Source organism: Phascolarctos cinereus, unplaced genomic scaffold (genome assembly GCF_003287225.1).
Source record: "Phascolarctos cinereus isolate Bilbo 61053 unplaced genomic scaffold, phaCin_HiC Scaffold_2;HRSCAF=192, whole genome shotgun sequence".
NCBI lineage: Eukaryota > Metazoa > Chordata > Mammalia > Diprotodontia > Phascolarctidae > Phascolarctos > Phascolarctos cinereus.
In genome coordinates this window covers 337,631,698-337,654,517 of record NW_027555625.1, presented here as the reverse complement: position 1 = coordinate 337,654,517, position 22,820 = coordinate 337,631,698, and the positions used below count along the sequence as shown (strand labels likewise).

The following is a 22,820-nucleotide window of genomic DNA, read 5'->3' as shown; positions in this document are numbered from 1 at the left end:
TTTTTTTTTGGTGAGGCAATTGGGGTTAAGTGACTTGCCCAGGGTCACACAGCTAGTAAATGTCATGTGTCTGAGGTCAAATTTGAGCTCAGGTCCTCCTGATTCCAAGGCCGGAGCTCTATGCACTGTGCCACCTAGCTGCCCTTCTGGGAGTCATTTCTATAGAGATTACAATTAAACTCATGGTAGATTAAGCCACAAAGTGAAAGATTTTAGAGAATTGAAGGGGACCTAGGAAACTCCTACTAGGCATACCCTCGCCCTAAGCTCACCTCCACACCTGTACAGTTGGGGAAAAGATTGAGTAACTTGAAGGGCAAAGCTTCCAGAGGGGGAAAAAGTCTGGATGAAAAGCAGAAATATTTCCAGTGTGACCCTCTAGTAGGGACGTGAAGCTATCTCCTCTTACTTTCCCACTTAAAGTCTTTCTAATTTCTACTGCCCCTCTTCGGAGTAAGTGTATTGAGATATGACTCTATGAGATAAGAATGAGTCTAGACCTTGAGAAATGTGTTTTTTCCTTCCTGGGGCAGTTTGATCCTCATCTCTGGAGAGCAGATTGTTAGAGGGCAGGAGAGAAAAGTAGTGTTAAGTCTCTCCCTCTCACTTTGGCCCCTCTCTTCACTTCTCCTGGGAAAATTTCCTATGTGGAGGAGGAAAACACTTTGAAGCAAAGGAAAGATCATTGGGATCAAAGAGGCAGAGTCATCCCTAGGCAGGTGTGGTCCACTAACAGCAGCTGATAGTCTTTCTCCTTTACCTAGTCTTTTCTAGCTTGAATTCCTCTCTGCCTTCCCCTCCCACTCCCATCTAAAGATGGGCTAATGATGGATAAGTTTCACTTCACAGTTCGCTGCTGAGCAGTGAGATATGATAATAAAAAGGAAAGCTTGCTGGCTTAGCCCTAGCCTAGATCAGATCTAAAGTCATACCATCTCTGCCCTTTGTCCCATCTCAGTCTAAAACATTCATGAGATAGATGAGCTGCCTTTTCTTCCAAGTATACTATCTTGTTTAGCAATATCGAGATATGACTATCTTGACTCAGTTTGGCCACTACCATCCCCACATAGGTATCTGTCCTTATTTTCTTCTTTAGTGTATTATAAAAGCTGTAAGAGGCTCTTTAAATTTCCCATTCAGACAAACTTTCTGCCCTGGAGCAAAGACTCTAGTTGAGGTTCTGCATAGCTAGTCAAGCCAAGTCAAGTCAATAAGTATTTATTAAGTGCCTATAATGTGCTGGGCACTGTGATAAGCCCCGAGGATACAAAGAAAAGCAAAAAACTGTCCCTGAGCACATACCTAATGGGGGAGACAGCATGCCAATTATTATGTATAAATAAGATATACAGAGCTTAAGGAGAGTGATCATCTCAGAGTAAATATTAAGGAGGACTGGGAGAGGCTTCTTGCAGAAGGTAGAACTGTCACTCAGATTTGAAGGAACCCACAAAGGCTAAGCAGTGGAGATAGAGATAGAGTTCTAGGAATGAAGAAAAACCAATGAAAATTCAAGGAGTAAGGCATTTAGCACAGTGCATGGCACAAAAGTGCCTAACAAAGGGCTGTTGACTTTGAGATAGAGTGCCATGTATGAAGAAAGGCAAGAAGACTGATATCATTGGATCACAGAGTAAGAAAAAGGAAAGAAGGAAGAAGACTAGAAAGCTAGGAACAGGTCAGGTTATGAAGGGCTTTAAAAAAGCTAGAGTATTTTATATTTTATCTTGTAAATAATAAGGAGCCACTAGAATGCAATGGAGGGGAGATAGAAGGTGATCTGGTCAGGGCTATGCTTTAGGAAGATCAGTTTGACAGAGGTGTAGAGGATGGACTGGAGTGGTGAAGAGACTTAAGGCAGGAAGAACAATCAAAAGGCTATTGCTATAATCCCGTTAAGAAATGTTGAAAAGATGGCTCAAAGTGGTGGAAGTGCCAGAGGAGAAAAGAGGGCACATATGAGAGATATTACAAAGATCCCATAATAATTAAAGAACAGAAAAATCCCAGTAAGAATTTCAAACATAGCTGAGCAGATGGGAGAGGAATTCCGTGGGTTTGGGAACCTTTTCTAACTTCTATCAAATATCAGGGAGAGATATCTATTCCACCTTTTTCATAAAGCACGTCCTAATTACATTTATTGCCACCAACCTAGAATATCACCTGTTACTTTCCCAGTTGAAATGGTGATGAGGAAGGTTGTGAAGTAGCTCAGTTTTCCTGTTTTCCCACAGACCCCAGAAAATATCTAAAAAGGACATCAGTTAGAGCAACAATAAGAAAGAAAAGTTAACTAACTCCAATAGGTCCAAAATTACACAAAGATATGGCTAGAAGCTGGTAGAGACTCAGAAAGTATTACAAACAGGAAACTAGCCTGAATTCCAGTAAATTAGCCTGAAGCCTGAGAGTGTTGGCAGAGAGGCTGCAGCAAGGAAGCAAGTACGAGGTCTAGTAAATGGGCCTGAAGCCAGTGGAAAATGGGAGAGGCTTCACATCAGTAAAACCAGAATGGGATCTGAATGAGGATGTTTCATTAGGGTCCTAGGACAATGTGAGTTCCTGTAATCAGGACTTGAAGTCAAATGACAGCCTTATCCTGTCAGAAGAAAAGTGCGCAACAGAACGAGCTTCCAAATATGTGTGGATATCTTTGGCCCTGCTTTCACTTTTATCTTGGTTTGTTCCTGGGAGCAGAAGCTGAAGAAAGCCCTCCAGGGGCCTTCCCTCAGTGGCAATTCAAGAAGTCAAGTAGTTTCAGAGCAGTACCAGAGTCAGAAGTAGATTACACAAGCCCTGGAGCACCAAGAGTCACCACAAGAGATCAGGTTAACTTGGGCCTTAAGCACCCCTGCACCTTTGCTGGGGGGGCCTGACATACAATTAAATCCTATCAAGGCTACAAGAGGAGATGAACAAACTCCTTCAAGGACATGAGACTATTTGGAGACTGAAACAGAAATTATGAATTGAGGAAGAGGGTGGAGCCTACCTAGTGCCCCATACAGAATGGAAGTGGAAGTGAGAGGGCCATTCAGACTATGAAAGGGATAGGACTGAACAAGGCCTATCAAACCTGTCTTAAGAAAGAAGAATTCCTGGCCCTGGCACAAAATCCCAATCTAAGAATTGAGGTCAGCTAGGAAATAAGATATATAGGCAAAGGGGTATAGAAATCTATCCTGCCCTACAGGAAAATAGAAAGGGAAGAGCATAAGAAAAGGGGAGAGGGGTGATGGAAGGAAGGGCAGATTAGGGGAAGGAATATTCAGAAAGCACACAGTCTTGGGGTAGGGGAAGGGGCAAGAAGGGCAGAAAATTTGGAACTCAAAATCTTGTGGAAGTGAACGTTGAAAACTAAAAATAAATAAATAAGAAATAAAAGGAGTGAGGTCAGAACTGTGAGTAACAAAAGAAAAAACTGAAAACACATACACACACATGCTATGGATTAATAGAAATCTAAAAGATAAGCTAGAAGAGAATAATAAAAATAAATCTGCAGAGCATTTCACAGAAATTGAAAGACTGCACCAGGACAAGAAGAAGTCCCAGACCCATATAGTGAGATCTGACCTTATGTAGGGAGCAGGGACAGATGACAACTGGCAGTTCTCTTACTACTTAGTTCTGGTTCGCAGAACCAGTGTGGGATAAATGAGGGAACCTACTCCTAGGTGTGGTGGTCCATGACAAGGAGTAGTGGGGGATCTTAGGTGGTATACTGAGCAAGAAGCAAATTCAGAAGTAAGAAGCAGCACTAGCTCTGATCCAAGGAATAGAACAGGGTCTCAGTTTCAGTCCTCAGCCAAATCCAAAACCTGTAGCAGAATAACCAAGGTAAGAATTCCACACCAAAGGGCAGGTTGCAGTTCTTTCACTTTAAATCTATAGAGCTTCTTGCTTTCTGACAGAGGCTGAGTCCAGAAGCTGTTAAGTGGAACTCCCACAAGAACACAAGACTGTGGCTGAGATTGGGGCAACAATCAGGCAATGCCCTGGATCAAACCACTTTGGGCAAAATGAACCTTTGCATGTCTCCAGCCTGAGCTGTCCCTGAGATCCTGGAATAATATTTGTTACTCCCAAGAATGCAACAGGAGTTTATGATGGGAACACAGGCATGCTCAGGACACAAACCTAGAAGAGAATGACTTTCTAATATCTAATAAACCTCAAAGAACAATACAGTTTGGGCATGCGCTCAACTAGAATTCTTTGGAGAGATGAAGGAAGAGTTTATGGAAAAGAAATGAGACCTATATAAGAAAGAACTGAAAAAAAAATTTACATCTTAACACAATAAGTAAAAAGACTTACCCAAGCAACCTTCTCCACGAAAATCAGAATTAACCAAATAGAAGGTAATGACTCCATAAGAGAATGAGAAATATTAAACAAAGTTAAAAGACTAAAAAAAAAAAGAGAGAGCATAAGGTATTTCATACAAAAAAAAGCTGACCTTGTAACAGATCAAGGAGAGGTGACTTAAAAATCATTGGACTACCTGAAAGATATGACCAAAAAAAGAGCCTGGAAATCACATTTCAAGAATGAAAGAAAGCTGCCCAGATGTCTTAGAAACAGAGGATAATGTGAAAATAGAAAGAATCCAATCACTTCTTGAAAATTTAAAAAAAACAAAGCAAAATTAAACCTCCTAGGAATGTTATAGCCCAAATCCAGAGCTTTGAAGTCAAGGAAAAATTATAGCAAGCTGCTAAAAGAAAGAGTGAACTACACTCTTGTGAGTTCTAATGAAGAACCACTGTCAGGAACACACAAGAATTAGCAACTACCATGATAAAGAAAGTGGTGAGAGAAGAGTGCACCTAGCCATAGTGCTCTAGGTCTGACACAATCTGCTTTTGTACCTGCTCCACTTCTTTGTTGCTCACCTAGAACAAAACCATAAGTCCTTATATTTTCATTCCTTTTTAAACTCCTCTGCTAACCACTTGATACAGTTAGATTTGTTTTGCTTAGGTCTAAGCCCTTCCTTACTTTAACTTCTTTATTCTCTTCTCTTTTCCTCCTTTTTCTCTGTTAAGAAATGCATTTCTGTGCCTAACTTTCTATATTTTCTTCTCTCCTCTGACTGTTCAACTGAGTGAGATTCAAATGCTTCTTGTTCTTCCAACCCTTTTGTCCTTTTTTGTATAGTCTTCTATCTGCACACCCAGATTATACAACGTAATTTTCCCTCTTTCTAAATTCTCTCGTGCTTTTAGAGTATTCTTTTCCCCTTCACTCTTATTTCTTAAGATTATCAAAACATAACAAAAACGGTCCTAGTCTCTCTATCATTTGACTCCTTTCATGATCCGTGAAGATGATAAGTGTTATGAGGGGGGCACACTTAATCATTTCCTCATATTAGAATGTGAAGAGTATATCTAATATAATTAATTGCTCATATTTACCATTTAAAATGTATATTTTCTGGAGTTCCACTTCTGGGAGTCAAGATGTCAGAGTAAGAAGAAATCTCTCACCCTCTCTTATTGACCTCTGAAAGCCTAGAAAATATCGGCCCAGGTAAAACTCTGAGCCAGCAAAAAGACAGGATACTGCAGTCTTGTAGCCCAGGAACTTTGGGGGATTAATGGGAAAGGCCCCTCTTGCTCTGGGGGAGGGGAAGCAGTACAGGACAGGAGGTGTGCCAGCAAGCCAACAGCAAACCCCACCTCAGCATACCAGGGGAAGATCCTGAGACCCAGGTTGGTGCAGCAGGCCAGTCTCAACACCAGGACCCCAACCTAGAGCCTCAATACAGGCAGGGGAATTGGTAAACAGCAGGTCAGAAAACCACCAAGGATTATGGCATTTTCTAGCAGCCAAATCACCCAGGTACCTCAACACAACTCTGGGAAGCACAACTCCAGGAGGTAAAACTCCAAGCTGACATCCATCCACCAAAAGTGAAACATCCCTGTGCAAGGCCCAGATGAGCAGGAGCCAAACATTCAAGTGCAAGGCCCAGGTGAATAGGAAATGAAGCTTGGGTAAGTGCCACCTTCACTCCAGCAGAAGTCAACTTTTTCTTTTTAAAAAAAAAACCAGGAAACAGGCACCAGCCATAGATTCTTATTATGGGGAAAGGGAAGATGAAGGCACCAATTCAGAAGAGGACAACACTGTCAATATGCCCACATCTGAAACCTCAAAGGGGAGTATGATCTGGTCTCAAGCCCAAAAAGTATTCTTGGAAGAGCTCAAGAAGGACTGTAAAAGTCAAATAAAAGAGGTAGAAGAAAAACTGGGAAAAGAAATGAGAGGATGCAAGAGAGAGTCAGTAGCTTGGAAAAGGAAGGACAAAAATTAACTGTAGAAAATAAGTCCTTAAAAAGTAGAATTAGTGAAATGGAAAAGGAGGCACAAAAACTTACCGAAGAGAAGAACTCCTTAAAAAGTAAAATGGGCCAAATGGAAAAGGAGGTACAAAATCTAACAGAAGAAAACAACTCATTAAAAATTAGAATGAGGTGGTTCAGATTGTTAAGATCTGGCCCACTTACATTAGTGATACAAATGCTTAAATTCCTTAAGAGTCTAGCCAATATGGGGATCTTTAATAAACCTTGTCCTTGGTTGAAAGGTTTCGGTCAAATTCACTTGGGCAGCACCCACATATCGTGATTTTGGGGTCCCAGCACACCTAACCCTCTAAATCTCAACATTCTGGTGGCCCATACAGGGAAGCTGCCTAACTCCAAGCTCTTCCCCAGCCAAGAGTGGAAGATACATAAGCTTCCCCTGCTCTTTTGTGTCCTGCAGTTCGGTTCACTCTCCAAGCACCTAGGAAGGGTTGGAGATGCTTTTCGGGAAGACAGTTACAGTTGTTTTTTTTTTTTCTTTCCTTTTTACCATTTTAGGCCTCTCTTGAGTCTTATATTTGAAGATCAAATTTGCTGTTGAGCTCTGGTCTGCCTAGCTATTTCAAGTGTTTCTCTTGTAAACAACATATTGTTGGATTCTGGTTTCTAATCCATTCTTCTATCTGCTTCCATTTTATAGGTGAATTTATTCCATTCACATTTACAGTTGTGATTATTGTACTTTTCTGAATATACTGTATATATATCTGTATATACTGTATATACATATTTTACCCTGTCCCCTCCTCAGAATTTTTTTTAGCTTCTCATCACTGCCTCCTTCAATATATCCTTCCTCTTACAACCCTTCCTCCTTTGTCTTAGTGCCTTACCCTCCTACTTCCCTTATTGATAAGATGAATTTCTATACCATACTAGCTATGCGTCTCTGTCTATACAAAGACACACACACATATATACATACATACACGTACACACACACACACACACACAGAGAGAGAGAGAGAGAGAGAGAGAGAGAGAAAGAAAAAGAGAAAGAGAGCGAGGTGGGGGGGAACAGCTAGGCAGCTAAGTGGTACGGTGGATCAAGTGCTATTCCTGGAATCAGGAAGACTTCTCTTCCTGAGTTCAAGTCCAGCCTCAGACACTTACTGTGTGACCCTGGGCAGGTCACTTAACCTTGCCTGCCTCAGTTTCCACATTTGTAAAATTAGCAGAACAAGGAAATGGCTAACCACTTCAGCATCTTTTCCAAGAAAACACCAAAAGGAGTCTAGGACCTGAGGGCAGTTTTCCTTGATGATTTCATGAAAGATGCTGTCCAGGCTCTTTTTTTCATAATGGTTTTCAGGTAGAACAATGACTTTAAAACCGTCTTTCCTAGAACTATTTTCCAGGTCAGTTATTCTACATTTTCATCTACTGTTTCATTCTTTTATTTCTGTTTAACTGATTCTCACTCTTTCATAGTCATTAGCTTCCACTTGTCCAATTCTAATTTTTAACAATTTTTTTCTTCTATTAGATTTTGTACCTCCTTTTCCATTTAGCCCATTTTACTATTTAAGGAGTTCTTCTCAGTGAATTTTTGTGCCTCCTTTTCCATTTGGCCAATTTTGCTTTTAAAGGAGTTGTTTTCTTCAGTGTACTTTTTTTTTTCCAGTTAGCCAATTTTATTTTTCAGGGACTTGTTTTCTTCAGTGTACTTTTTTAAAAATTTGGTCAATTGTATTTTTTAATGACTTCTTTTCTACAGTTAATTTTTGTCCTTCCTTTTCCAAGCTATTGACTCTCTCTTGCCTATCTCACATTTCTTTTCCCAATTTTTCTTCTACCTCCCTTATTTGACTTTTAAAGTGCTTCTTTAGCTCTTCCAAGAAGGATTCTTGGCCTTGAGACCAGTTCATATTCCCTTTTGAGGTTTCAGATGTGGATATATTGACAATGTTGTCCTCTTCTGAATTTCTGCCTTGATCTTCCCTGTCCCCATAATAAGAATCTATGGTCATCATATGTTTCTTTTTGCTCATACTGTTTACTTTTTTCCTAAACTTTAAAAAAATTGAGCTCTCCTTCTGGAAAGCAGGGAGCACTGACCCAAGCTTTTTGTGCTGGAAACCAGGGGCCTCAGTTGCTGGCAGTTGGAGGCTGTAGGGTTCTGGCAGCTTACGTAGTGTTGGGCTGGAATCAACAACACTGGAACTCTAAGGGAAGGGATGGGGAGTGTGGCCCCTGGAGGATGCCTGCTCACCTGGGCCTTGGGCTCCTTTCTTTGGCTCCTGCTCACCCAAGCCTTGCACAGGGATGTTTTGCTGCTGAAGGATGTCTCTCAACCTGGAGCTTTACCTCTTGGAGCTCTGTTTTCCAGAGTTTTGCTGAGGCACCAGGAGAGTTGGATGTCAGAGAACACTGTGGCATGTAGTGGTTTTCTGACCCGTTGTCCACTGGTTTCCCTGCCCATACTGAGGCATTTTAGAGTCTTGGTGTTAGTGCTTGCCTGCTCCACCTCCCTGGGGGTTCAGGATTTCCCCCTTGTATGCTGAGGTGGGGCTTTTGGCTAGCTTTCTAGGATGCCTCCCATTCTATACTGCTTCCCTAACCCCAGAGCAAGAGGGGCCTTTCCTGTTAATCCTCTAAGCTTCTTGGGCTACAAGACTGCTGCGCCCCATTTTTCTAGTGTTTCAGCTTTTCTGGTGTTTTTCCAGGGCCAATATTTTCTGGGCTTTCAGAGGTCAATAAGGGAGGGTGAGAGCAACTTACTTCTTACTCTGCCATCTTGGTTCCAAGAAGTCCTCAACTTTGCTATTATTACACACATAGACTGTACAGTTCTATTGGTTTTAAGACGAGAAAGAAGGGTTGGGAGCAATATACTAAGGGAGAATGAAGAAAAGGGAGAAATTTCCTTGTATATGATAAGAGTATAGAAATATGGAGGAAGGGGTAGAGGTGTAGCAACCTCATGAACCTCATCCGAGGCAGAAAAAAGACAGCTGATCACACACTATGAGAAGCTGTTGTTGTTGCTGTTTGTTGTATGTCCTTCATTCTCAAAGAGGACCAATGGCATCAGGAGGGTGATGTCTTGACTTGCAAGTAAATTGCATTTAAGTGAGGCAGGGCTATGCAGAGTCACCAGCCTCATTCTCACCTCCAGAGTGATTGGAGTCCAACGGCAGGGGGAGACTTGGCCTTTTTAAGATAAGGTCTTTCCAAGGTCTCAGTTTGTCTAAGGCAATGCCCATTCAGTAATTAGAGTCTAAGTTAGAATTGAGACAAAACATGGCCTATTTTGCCTTCCTCCAAGGAACTTACAATCTAATGGGGAAAAGACAACACATAACAGAAAGCTGAAAAGGCTGGGAGAGAAAGTACTTGGTGCAGGACATGATGGGGAAACATGCAAAAGCATTAGTCAAAAGGTGGGAAATGGGGAGAAGACTGTGCTGGGACCCCTGCTTAAATGGAGGTTTTAGAACTCATAGCTCTACCCTCAAGTCAAAATATCCATTCAGAGGGGCTGAGTAACTCTGCAAGACATAGCTGATAGTTTCATTGGCTTTATGAAACACTAAATTACTGTGCTCATTACTACTGCATTTTGTGTACCACTGCCACTAATCCACTACTCTATTTTTTAGCAAGTACCAGATTGTTTCGATGATTACCAGTTTATAATACAATTTCAGATGTGGTACAGCTAGGCCACCTTCCTTCACTTTTTGTTTTATTGGCTTGGCTTACACATGAGCAATTAATATTTTTCCATTTGTTTAGATCTAATTTTATTTGTGTGAAAAGTGTTTTGTGATTGTGTTCATGTAGTCCCTGGGTTTCTCTTGGCAGGTAGACAACAAAGTATTTCATATTGTCTATCCTTATTTTAAATGGCATTTCTCGTTCCCTTGTTGCTAATATATAGAAATCCTGATGATTTAGATGGGTTTATTTTGTACCCTGCAACTTTGCTAGTTATTGCTTCAATTAGTTTTTTAGTTGATTCTTTAGGACTCTTCAAGGATACCATCATATCAACTGCAAAGAGTAAGAGTTTGGTTTCTCCATTGCCAATTCTAATTCTTTCAATGTCTTTTTCTTCTCTTATTGCTATAGCTAGCATTTCTGGAATAATATTGAATTACAGAAGTACTAATGGGCATCCTTGCTTTACCCCTGATCTTACTGGATAGGCTTCTAGCTTATGCCCTTTACAGATAATGCTTGATAATGGTTTTAAATAGATACCTCTTGCCATTTTAAGCCAAGCTCTATTTATTCCTGTGCTCTGTAGTGTTGGTTGTTTTTTGTTTTTTAAAGAAATGGGTGTTATATTTTGTCAAACTTTTTTTTCTGCATCTATCGAGATAATCATATGATTATTGTTGGCTTTGTCATTGATACGGTAAATTATCCTCCTAGTTTTCCTAATATTGAAACAGCCCTGAATTCCTGGCATAAATTTCACCTGGTCACAGTATATGATTCTTGTGACATATTGCTGTAATCTCCTTGCTAGGATTTTATTTAAAATTTTTGCATCAATATCCATTGGGGAAATTGGGTCTATAACTGTCTTTCTGTTTTTGCTCTTCCTGGTTTAGTACAAGGAATTTGGTAGTATTCCTTTTTTTGCCTATTTTCCCAAATAATTTATATTGTAATAGAATTAACGGTTCTTTAAATGTTTGGTAGAATTCACTTGTGAATCCATATGCCCTGTGGGGGGAGGAGTGGTATTGTTAGGGAATTTATTAATAGCTGTTCAATTTCTTTTTCTAAGATGGGGTTAAGTATTTTATTTCCTCTTTTGTTAATCTGGCAATTGATATTTTTGAAATATTCATTCATGTTGTTTAGATAATCCGATTTATTGGCATATAATCGGGCAAAATAGCACCTAATAATTGCTTTAATTTCTCCTTCAATGTTGGTCAAGTCACCCTTTTCACTTTTAACACTGGTAATTTGGTTTTATTCTGTATTTTTAAAAATAAGATTAACCAATGGCTTATATATTTTTGTCTTTTTCTTCATAAAACCAGCTCCTATTTTTATTAGTTTAATCATTTTCCTACTTTCAATTTTGTTAATCTCTATTCTGATTTTCAGGATTTCCAATTTTGTGTATGATATTAATTTGTTATTTTTCTAGTGTTTTGGGAGGGGTTTTTTTTGGTTCCATACCCAAATCTTTGATCTGTGATCTGCTCTTTCTGTTTTATTATTGTAAGCATTTAGAGATAATAATTTTCCCTTTTGGTTGCAGTCCATAAAATTTGGCATGTTGTCTCATTGTTATCATTGTTTAATGAAATTATTGATTCTAAGATTTGTTCTTTGATCCATTCATTCTTTAGGATTAGATTATTGAGTTTCCAATTAATTTTTAATCTGTTTCCATGGCCCTTTATTGAATGTAATTTTTATTGCATTATGATTTGAAAAGGATGTAGTCAACATTTATGCTTTTCTTCATTTGCTTGTGAGGTTTTTATGCCCTAATAGATGGTCAATTTTTGTGTGTCTTGTAGCACTGAGAAAAGATATACTCCTTTATATTCCAATTCAATTTTTTCCAAATGTCTATCATATCTATTATAAAATTCTATTCATCTCCTTAACTTCTTTCTTGTTTATTTTTTGTTAGATTTACATATTTCTGAGAGGGGAAAGTTGAGGTGCCCTGCTAACATAGTTTTACTGTCTATTTCCTCCTACTGTAATTTATTTAAATTCTCCTTTAAAAATCTGGATGCTATTTGGTGCATATATGTTTAGTATTGATATTACTTCATTATCCATGCCACCTTTTAGTAAGATGGAGTTTCCCTACTTATCTCTTTTAATTAGACCTATTTTTGCTGTGGCTTTGTCTGAGATCTTGTTTGCTACCCCTGATTTTTTTTTTACTTCAACTGAAACAACAGATTCTGCTCTAGCTCATTACCTTTACTTTCTGTGTATCTCTTTGTTTCAAATGTGTTTCTTGTAAATACATATTGTAGGATTCTGTTTTTTAATCCACTCTGTTATGTACTTCCATTTTATGACTGAGTTCATCACACTCACATTCACAGTTATGATTATTAGCTGTGTATTTCCCTCTATCCTATTCCCCCCCTCTCCTTTCACTCTATCCCTTCTCACAACTGTTTTGCTTCCGACTACTGCTTCCCCCAATCCCACATTCCCTCCAATCACCCCAACTTCTTTTGTTTCTCTCTCCTCCTACTTCCTGATAGGGTAAGACAGTAAGGTTCAAATAATGCTCACCTCCCTCCCTTCTTTCCCTCTACTGTAATAGGTTTTTGTGCCTTTTCATATAATGTAATTTCCCCTTGTCTACCTCTTCCTTTCCTTTTCTCTCACTACAATCCCTTTTCACCACTTAATTTGATTTTTTATCATCACATCAAAGTCAACTTATACCCATGCCCTCTGTCTATGTATCCCCCTTTTAAATGGTGCAATACCAATACAGTTCTCAAGAGTTGTGTCATCTTCCCTTGTAGGGATGTAAACAGTTTGCCCTTATTGATAACATGTTTTTGTTTTTCTTTCCTTTTTACCTTTTTAGGTCTCCCTTGAGTTTTGTATTTGAAGATCAAATATTCTGTTGAGCTCTGGTCTTCATCAGGAAGGTTGGGAAGTCCCCTATTTCACTAATATCCACCTCCTCCCCTGAAAGATTACACTCAATTTTGCTGGGTAGTTGATCTTTGGTTGTAACCCAAACCCTTTTGTCTTACGGAATATCATATTCCAGGCCTTGTGATCTTTTAGTGTAGCAGCTGCAAGATCCTTCATAATCCTGATTGTGGTTCCATGATATTTTAATCGTTTCTTTCTGGTGGCTTGCAGTGTTTTCTCTTTGACCTGGTAATACTGGAATTTGGCTACAATATTCCTTGGCATTTTCGATTTGGGATCTCTTTCAGGAGGTGATAAGTAGATTCTTTAAATGACTATTTTACCCTGTGTTTCTGGGCCTCAGGGCAGTTCTCCTTGATGATTTCCTGAAGGATGTTGTCCAGGCTTGTTTTTTCATCATGGATTTCAGGTAGACCAATAATTTTTACATTGTCTCTCCTGGATCTATTTTGCACATCAGTTGTTTTACCAATGAGGTATTTTATGTTTTCTTCTATTTTTTCACTCTTTTGTTTCTGTTTGACTGATTCTTGACATCTAATAGAGTGATTAGCTTCCACTTGCCCAATTCTAATTTTTAACGAAGTGTTTTCTTCTATTAGATGTTGTACCTCCTTTTCCATTTGGCCCGTCTTACTTTTTAAAGAGTTCTTCTCCTCAGTGAATTTTTGTGCCTCCTTTGGCCAATTCTGCCTTTTGAGGAGTTGTTTTCTTCAGTGTAATTTTTTTCCAGTTAGCCAATTGTATTTTTTAGGGACTTGTTTTCTTCAGTGTACTTTTTTTCTGTTTGGCAAATTGTATTTTTAAATGACTTGTTTCCTATAGTTAATTTTTGTCCTTCCTTTTCCAAGCTATTTATTCTCTCTTGCATACCTCTCTTTTCCCAATTTTTCTTCTACTTCTCTTATTTGACTTTTAAAGTGTTTCTTTAGCTCTTCTAAGAAGAATTTTTGGGCTTCAGATCAGTTCATATTCCCTTTTGAGGTTTTAGATGTGGGTATATTGACAATGTTGTCCTCTTCTGAATTTCTGCCCTGATCTTCCCTGTGCCCATAATAAGAATTTTTGGTCATTGTTCATTTCTGCTTTTTGCTCACGGTGTTTGCCTAAATCCTGGCTTTTGGAGTTCAGCGGGCACTGACCCAAGCTTCTTATGCTGGGAGCCTGGGACCTGGTCACTGGCTTTGTGTGCTAGGGCCTCAGGTAGGAGCAGTTAGAGGCTGTAGGAATCTGGAAGCTTACCTGGTGCTGAGCTGGGGTTAGCAACACTGGAGCTCTTGGGATGGGGGCAGGAAGTCTGGCCCCTGGAGGACGCCTTCTCCCTGGGACCTTGCACATGAATGTTTGGCTCCTTCTCACTTGGGCCTTGCACTCGAATGCTTGGCTGATGGATGACATCTGTGAGTCTGGAGCTGTGTCTCCCAGAGTTGTGCTGAAGCACCAGGAGATTTGGCTGCTGCAGGACGCCGTCATCCATGGTGGTTTTCCAAGCTGGTTTTCTAGTTCCTCTGCCTGTGCTGAGGCACTTGGGGGGGTCCTGGTGTTGGCACTTGCCTGCTCCACCACCCTGGGTCTCATGCTTTTCTTCTGGTTACTGCTCCCCCTCCCCCAGAGTGAGAGTAGTCTTTCCCATTAATCTCCCAAGCTTCCTGAGCTGTAAGACTATTATACCCCATCTTTCTGTTGGCTCAGCTGTTCCAGGATTTTTCCTGGGGTAATATTTTCTTGGCTTTCAGAAGGCAATAGGGGAAGGTGAGATCAACTTACTTCTTACTCCACCATCTTGGCTCCTGGAAGCATGGGGACAATGTATACTCCTTCTAACTATTATATAGTGCCCTAATAGTAATAAAGTTCTTAAGAGTTATGAACACCATTTTCCCATATAGGAATGTAATCAGTTTAACCTTTTTGAATCCCTTATGTTTTCTTTTTTCCCTGTTTATTTTTATATGCTTCTCTTGAGTCTTGTATTTGAAAATTAAATTCTCCATTCAGCTCTGATCTTTTTCATCAGGTATGTTTCAAAGTCCTCTATTTCATTAAATATTCACTTTTTTTACCCTGAAGGATTATACTCAGTTTCACTGATAGATGATTCTTGGTTGCAATCCTAGCTCTTTTGCCTTCTGGAATATCATTTTCCAAACCCTTTAATGTAAAAGATCCTTTAATGAAGAAGCTGCTATGATAATTGACTTGTTTCTATTCTTCTGCTTGCACTATTTCCTCCTTCACCCGGGAGTTCTGCAATTTAGCTATAATATTCCTGGGATTTTCATTTCAGGATCTCTTCCAGGAGGTGACTGATAGATTCTTTCTGTTTGAATTTTGCCCTCTGGTTCTAGGAATTTAGGGCAGTTTTCCTTGATAATTTCTTGAAAGATGATTTCTATACTCTCTTTTTGATCATGGCTTTCAGGAGTCTAGTACTTTTCAAATTATCTCTCCTTGAAATTTTTTCCAGGTCAGTTGTTTTTTCCAATGAGATATTTCCCATTTTAAATTATTTTTTCATCATTTTGATTTGCTTTATTGTTTCTTGATGTCTCACGGAGTCATTAGTTTCCACTTGCCAAATTCTAATTTTAAAGAATTATTTTCTCCAGTGAACTTTTGCATATCCTTTTTCATTTTGATTGGATGGGGGAAGAGGAAGGGCAAAAGAGAAGTCAGAGGTTACTCAAAGGTTTCAAACATGTTTATCTGGGAAGATGACAGAGAAATTAGCAGAAATAGGGAATCTGGATGAAAGGGGCAGGTTTTGGAATTGAGGAAAGGATAAGTTCAGTTTTAGACATGTTAATTTTGATGTATCAGTACCAGATAAGCATTGAGGTGAGAGTTCCTTGAGAGTGAGACAAATTTTTTTTTTTTTATGTTTCGGTATTTCATTGTATCTCCTAGTCAGTCAGTCAATAATAGGTATTTATTAAGGGCCTACCATGTGCCAGGCACTGTGGTAATCACTAGGAATACAAAAAGATGGAAGAGATGGGTCCTTGTCCTCAAGGTACTAACAATCCAATGTCAGAAGAAAACACATAAAAAGGTGTGGGGGGGGAAGAGAAGAGGAGGAAGAATACGATAAATTTCTGCAGTGAAACTGAATTATGAGGAGGGCAGAGTCAAAATGGCAGAGTAAGGTAGTAACTCCCCTAAGTTCTCCCAAATTTCCCTCCAAACAACTTTAAAATAACTCTTCAAAATGAATTCTGGAGTAGGAGAACCAACAAAATGACAGAGTGAAACAATTTTCCAGCCCAAAACAACTTAAACATTGTCGGGAAAGTCTGTCTCACTGAGGTGAGTGGAGAATGCAGTCCAGGTTAGGCAGCTAGGGCAAACCAGCAGCAGTTCCCACCCCAGCAAGCCAGCAGCGAGGTCATCCACCCTGCTGGAAGCCCTGTCCCCAATGCCATCAGCAGGGTCTGACCCCACACAAACATCCCAGAGCTCCAGTGCAAGCCAACAGGAAGCCCCAGACCATCAAACTAGTGCAGGCCTTGGAGACAATTGAATCAGCAGCCACAACTCTGAGCTCTCATAACAAAGAATGTAAGGAGTCTGGACAATGGGTCAGAAGGTTACAGGGGACTCATTGCTGGCTGAATGACACTATGACATTGCCTTAATGGGGATCTGGGTCACAGTTCTAGGACACAGTTCCAGGGTAAGGAGGAGCACTAACACACTAAAGTTTGCAGCTGCAAGGAAGTAGGATACTCATCAAAGATCCAGGGCAAAAAAGAGTACTTGTGGTTACTCACAGGCCAGAGCACAGTGCAGGAGAGCAGTGACAACACCTCTCCTTAGATCATACCTCCTTATGAAAAACAAAAAATTACAACCCCCCCCCCTAGAATTAGGTCTGAAAACAGCAGCACAAAAAACCTGAAGCTTGAGAAAATGCCCCTTCCACTCCATGAGCAGAGCTCATCTTTAACATAAAAGTCATGAAACAGGCTAGATAATGAGCAAGCAAAAAATAGAAAAAAAAATACCCAACCACAGAAAGTTTCTATGGTTATAGAGAAGATCAAAAGCCTAACTTAAAAGAGAACAACAACTTTAGAATCCCCACTCGCAAAGACTCAAAGAAAGGCAAGAATTTGTGTCAGACCCAAAAAGAACTCTTAGAAGAGCTCAAAAAGTATTTAAAAATCAAATAAGAGAGGTAGAAGAAAACTTGGGAAAAGGAGTGAGTGATGCAAGAGAATCATGAAAAAAGAATCAATAGCTTGGTAAAGGAAGCTCAAAAAATGGAAGATACCCAAAAATCACCAAAGAAAAGAACACCATAAAAAGTTGAATTGGCCAAATGGAAAAGGAGGTATAAAAGTTCACTGAAGAAAATATTTCCTTAAAAATTAGAATTAGGCAAGTGGAAGCTAATGGCTCCATGAGATGTCATGAAACAAACAAAACCAAAAGAATGAAAAAAATAGAAGTAAATGTAAAATATTTCATTGCAAAAATGATCTCATCTGATCGTTCTAACAACTTGGTAAGGTAGGTGCTATTATATCTCCATTTTATAGCTGAGGAACCTGAGGCAGACAGAGGTTAAGTGATTTGCCTGAGGTCAAATGGCTAGAGGGCATCTGAAACTGAATTTGAGCTAAGGTTTTCTTGACTCTAAGCCAAAACTGCTTAAATGAATCAAAGTACTTCAATTAGAGATCTAAGAAAGGAAGCAGTATTTCTAGGACAATAAGGGAAGGCTTCATGGAAAAAGTGGCATTTGATTTGGACTTTGAAGACTGGAATAGGATTTCAACAAATAGAATGGGAGAAAAGACTATCACAGGCATGGGGAACAGCACAAACAAAAGCAAACAGGTGGCAAAGTGCTAGATATTTACAAGAGAAGACTAGACCATTTTATGAGCAGAGCTTACATTTAGAGTAATAGTATAAGAGTAGGCCAGAAAGTCAGGGAGAGATGAGACTGTAGAGGACCTTGAGTGGCAGGAAAAGAAGCATACATCTTACTAAGTAGCAAACAGGGGACCATCAAAGTCTCATTTTGATCAAGGGCATAGGGCTGCATAGAGCACAGGCTGGGTATACTGGCTTCTCCTAGGGAAATGTAAAACTTGTGTGGGATAACTACACCCACATTAGCACCTCACACTTTTGACAGAGAGCATGCTAAGCACTTTACAAACACCTGCCCTCTAGGCTGGTTTGCTCACTCTAACTTTCCTTAACATTGGCAGGTCTAGCTTCCCTGAGAAGACTCACTACTAAATAATTACACTCAAATTCTCTAAGGATCCTAGAGAAAACCTTGTTTTTGGGGAACATAATCTCTCTTCTCACCATGTTAGGTCTTAAGCCCCCACTGGTACAATTCCATCTACACAAATCAGCCACTCGCCATGAGGACTCTTTCAGATCTTAAATATAATTACTTGCTTAGAAATGAGGCAAAGGAAATAACAATATCACAGGTACTTACATATTAAAGGAAATGCAAAAATAATAGCCACATTATAACCCACATATAAACCTGGATCACAATACTCCAACAAAAGAATTAAATGTAGAGGAGAGTGGACACACTAAGAAACCTGGGAAGGAAACACAGGAGGAGTGAAACCCCTTGACTGAGAATAACTCACAACTCTGGACTGAAGGCTTTGCTATCATCAATACACTCAAGAATATTTATAACACACAAATCTACTTCTCTGTATCTGCTTGTCTGTTGGTTCTAATTGCTTACTAGATACACATATTCCCTTCCCTTCCCTTCTCAAACTGATAAAGTATTTGCAGCCTCTTTCAATGTACAATCACTGACAAAAAAGGTGTTGGAAAACTGTTACACTACTATGTTAGCTAACAGATTGTTTTAAGGCAGAGAATTGTGAAGCTGCTCTGGTTGAATTTTCCTGGGTAACACAAACAAGACTAAACATCTATTCATTAATTAAGATGTTGAATCATCTAATCAGAACAGAGCTCACATCAAAACAACTCAGGTTGACTCTGTGAAAGGCAATTTAGTGAGTTAGCTGTCTGAGCACAAGGATTCTGTGTCATCTAATTAGATCTCAGTATGTCTTCGTATATATAGCAAAACAGATGCAAAACTTCTTTCTCCTTTCTGTTTTTCTCTCTCAAACCAAAGAAGGCAGCAAAAATGAATAGTCCCTTCTAGAATTTTCATCTCTCTAAAGCACTAGGTAGTAATGAAGGTTAGGAGCTAGAACTTTATTCAGGCAATCAGGAACCAGAAGCTACAACTTTCTTGTCATTGGACTGATTCTTCTGCTGGTTTGTTCAAACATCTCAAAAAAATCTGCTTTTTAATCCCATACTAAACTTCCTGTCCATTTCTGCCTACTCTCACTTCACCCTTCACTCTACCTTCCCTCACTGGCTTAAATCAGAGGCTCCTGATAGGGATTCACCTTTAACTCATGAAATAATAGTTTACCCAATTTCCCTTATGAAGTCAATGATATTTGTTTATCAACAAAGCATTTTTAACAATTAGTAATAACAGCATTTGTAACAATAGCATAGGGGCTGTGCTAAGTCCTACAGATACAATGACAAAAGTGAAATAGTCTCTATAGTCAGATAGCTAACAAGGAAGACAACATGTGCATGTTTCAGTATTGATGGATGTGTGGAAAATAGGCAGTTTAATACATTATTGGAAGGATTACAAATTGTAGCAGATAATTTATAAAGTAATATTCAATAAATCACAGTACTGATTAAACCTTCTAACCAGCAATTTTATTGCTAAGATTCTATCCTAAGAATATCATAAAAAGAAAAAACAACCTATTTAGATCAATATTCATAGTATCTTTATAATATAAAATATTAATAGAATATATAGAATTACTATAAAAAGCTATAAACAGCAAGAGTTGGAGAACAAATGAAAAAGTTATGATATATTAGTATGATATTATAGTACCATAAAATATGAAACATAAATGCTATCTATTACTGTAATTATTATGAATGGACCTATACAAAGTTCTAAAGTTTTAAAGAAATAAATAGAACCAGAGATGTATGCACACTGATTTTAGAAAGAAAAAGAAAGCAGAGAGAAGGAAAACAGGACTAAAGGTGATAGAACTTGGGCAGGTGTAAAAAGGGATACATAACAAAAACTTCCTTTGCTTGTTGTTGGTGAATCCTTTGGGTTCTTCATTGTTATAACAGCTAAGAGTTTAGGTTCTTATGGTTTTATGAAGGAAGGAAGCAAGCCGGTATTTATTAAGGGATGTCTGGCCTTAACTTCTGTCATCTTTATGTCTTTCTGTAGCTTCACAGCTCAGTTGGAAGTCTGCAGGTTTTCCATGCTTCCTAAGTGGTGTGATCCAGGGAGAGGTCTGTTCATTGCCTTCCTGCTCTGAGCTTTGCAAACTGGATTTGTTGGCTTATGTATAACTTGAGTTTCAGTAGACTGCTGCTGGATTCAGTTGATGTTAATTTGCTAGGAAGTTCTGCAGGTTCAAAGCAACTGAATTGCTGGCTTCTGTTTGGTCTTAGTTTCCTCTCCTGATTATTCCATTGCAGGCTTATATGCTAGGCTAACTGTTAGAGTTGCCACTCTGGTCCTGAGCTCACAGACACCTAAGTTTCTGAAATTTGCTCTGTACTCAGTATTCAAGTGGGCTCCCCACCCTCATTAGCAACAGCTCCACTACAGAGAGGATATGTAATCTGGAAATGGGTAATAGGTGACAGAGATGCCAGATGGCATCCATTCTTTTTTTTTTTAGTTTAGTTTTTATTTCATAATCATAAACTTAACTCTGTTGTCTAGCCAGACTTGTGGAAGGAAAAAGGAAATGAAATCCAGAGAATTGCAGCAAGTGAGAGCACAAGGATTACAGGGTATAAAAGCAGATGGGGTGTTCTCTCCAGTTACAGAGGAATAGTTTAATGGTTAAGACAAAAAACAAAACAAAAAACTTATGAGAGTTGTCCTCAGTCAGCAATGGTGATCTTCTTGCTAGTTTTGCCATCCTGAGAACCGAAATGTTACATGGCTTCCACAATGTTCATGCCTTCTTTCACTTGGCCAAAGACCACATGCTTGCCATGCAACCAATCAGTTTTAGCAGTACGGATGAACAACTGGGAGCCATTTGTGTTGGGTCCAGCATTTGCCATGGACAAGATGCCAGGATCAGTATGCTTCACGATGAAGTTCCCATCAGCAAATTTCTCCCCATAGATGACTTGCCACCAGTGTAATTATGGTGTGTGAAGTCACCACTCTGGCACATGAACCCAGGAATGATTCTGTGGAAGCAGGATCCCTTGTAATCAAATGCCTTCTTTCCTGTGCTCAGAGCACAGAAGTTTTCTGCTGTCTTTGGAACCTTGTCTGCAAAAGAGCTCGAAAGTAATCAGGCCCAGGGGCTTGTTATTGACGTTGAAGTACACATTGGGGTTGGCCATGGCCACAGATGCCTGGGCTGGGCGTGATGGCAGAGGCAGAGGACAAAGGGATCAGTGTCCAGAGGACTAAACTAAGATGAAGACTCCTGGTCTGCAAAGCTGATGGCATCTATTCTTGCTTCAGGTGCTAGTTCAAGGGTCCCTTGAATTCTCTTTATGACCTTGGGCTTCTTGCCCAAGTGTTCAGTCTCAACCCCCTTTCCATTCCTGGATGCTAAACTACTGCCACATACACCTGGCCAGCCCCTGCCTCAGTGTCAGTAGAATTCTGTCTTCCTAAGCTGCCCTGGGCTGGAAAATGAATTATTGTGACTTTTTCTTGGCTTTCCCATTCAGAATTCAGCCTGGCACATTTTATAGGTTGCTATGGAGGAGGTATGCTGGGGAACTAAGGAAAAAATATTTCTTCTGACTCTGACATCATGGTTCTGCCTACACTGACATTCTTACATAGTGCTGTTTAACAAAGGTTTGCTAAATCGAGAAGAATAGTTAAATTATCACCAGCAATTTCTCGGCTTGCCTTAGAGATAATAACATCCATCAAAAACTAGAGGAAACAAAAAGGGTCATATTACATTGGATTTGATTCTTTCAACAAAGAGAAACTGTTCGCTAAGTGGAAATTAACAGAACTGCAGGGAAGTGATTAACCTATCAGAATTTTCAACTGATAAGAAAGTTCAGTATAGCATGATATGCACTACAAATCTCAGGTGATTTATTATTGATTGATGATTTCAAAGAGAGCACAGAAAGGACAGGTAGGGTCTCAGGAACTAAGATTACATAGACTAAGTTATCTCAAAGGGCATGTCAAGCTACTAAGGATGAAATTCTGAAGATACCAAGAAAGACTTCTGGTAAGAAGGCAAAATAAAATTTTCTGACTAAATTGAGCTCTCTTTATCATCACCATAACCTAAACAGGAATAAATGAACCAAATGAAATAAAAAGAGAATAATTAAAAGAAGAAAATAGGAAAAAATGTGGAAAGGAAACCACTATTAAAAACAAACTTTAAACAAAAAACAACAGAGGAGATGAGAGAAGAAAAGGAGAGAGCTTGTTTTTTCTTGATGGTAAAGTTTCACAATACAAGATTATTCAAGCTGACAGATGTAGAGTTGGGAGGAACGTATCTTATGAACCTCATTTTTTTTTCTGGGTTAGTCAAATGAAGGTTTAAACAAAAGTATAACTGTAGAAATACAATAAAAGAAACATAGAACTAGGATAGAATGGGATGGGATAGGGAGGGAGAGAAAGAGTATATGAGAAAAAGGATATCTCTTTCTACAGAGGATTGAAATTAAGAAAGGTAAAAATTGGAATTGTATTATTTCAAGGACTATATGCTACAGGTATCTAGTACAAAT

At 39.2% G+C, this 22,820-nt stretch overlaps 1 protein-coding gene and 1 pseudogene across 4 annotated transcripts in view; both read right to left on the bottom strand.

The window, feature by feature from the left end:
• MIPOL1 (mirror-image polydactyly 1) overlaps positions 1 to 22,820 on the bottom strand; it is a 470,789-nt gene that overhangs the window by 225,178 nt on the left and 222,791 nt on the right. The window lies entirely within an intron of this gene.
• On the bottom strand, positions 20,949 to 21,440 carry LOC110211786 (peptidyl-prolyl cis-trans isomerase A pseudogene; annotated as a pseudogene).